A 1,023-nucleotide genomic window follows, 5' to 3' on the forward strand; every position below is an offset into this window, starting at 1 on the left:
AGACAGACAAGTGGTGGCCGTTTGGTTTTATGTCGAAACTGTCACTTTAAATTTCGATATCAATCCTGATACAATCAAGATGTTCTCTCCTGATATTATCAGTCCTGATACAATCAAGATATTCTCTCCCAAGATGGCGGCTCCGGGAACAGCTGAATGTTTTGAACCAGAAAACAATGGATTTCTGGATTCTCTTGCAAATTCCCCAGGTGTAAACTCTCCAATCCTCTGATCCTCCAAACATACCTTTATATTTGTTTCAGAGTTTCAACACCATCCCGTGAGCCCTCTTGGCCCGGTATTCCATGTTGTTGATGGAGCTCTGAATCTCGATCAAGCTCTTGCTGAATCAAGCTCTCACTGAATCAAGCTCTCACTGATTCATTAGAAAGATGGAAATCAAAACAACAATAAGTTATCATCTCACACCAGCAATAACAGCAAAGATAAACAAAGTAGAATTCAATAAATGATGGCAAGTATGTAGAGACACTGGGGTGCTCCTGCATTGCTGGTTGGATTGCAAAATTATCCAACTTCTCTGGAAAGCAATATGGCACTTCCTCAGAAAATTGGTAATAGAAATACCTTATCATCCAGCAATTCCTCTACTTGGTATTTACCCACAAGGAATATGAGCCGTAACAAGAGTAGAAAAATGCACACCAATGTTCATAGCAGCACTATTTGCAATAGCAAAAAGATGGAGACCACCTAAGTACTCATCAACTGAAGAATGGATAAGCAAACTGTGGTAAATACACACAATGGGATATTATGCTACCTTGAAGAATAACAAGGAGGCTGTAAGCCACTGCATGACATGGATGAACCTTGAGGACACTATCTTGAATGAAATTAGTAACTCACAAAAGGAGAAATACTCCATAGGTGCACTAATGTAAAAGACTAAGAAAAACAACCCATAGTAAAAAGGGGGGTGGGAGTTCTTTGCTGGTTACCAGGATGTGGGGGTTGGGTTAGGGGAGGGATGGGAAGGTGGAGCACAAGGTTGGGAATAGA

This window comes from Chrysochloris asiatica, unplaced genomic scaffold, assembly GCF_000296735.1.
Source record: "Chrysochloris asiatica unplaced genomic scaffold, ChrAsi1.0 scaffold00111, whole genome shotgun sequence".
In the NCBI taxonomy this organism is placed as follows: domain Eukaryota; kingdom Metazoa; phylum Chordata; class Mammalia; order Afrosoricida; family Chrysochloridae; genus Chrysochloris; species Chrysochloris asiatica.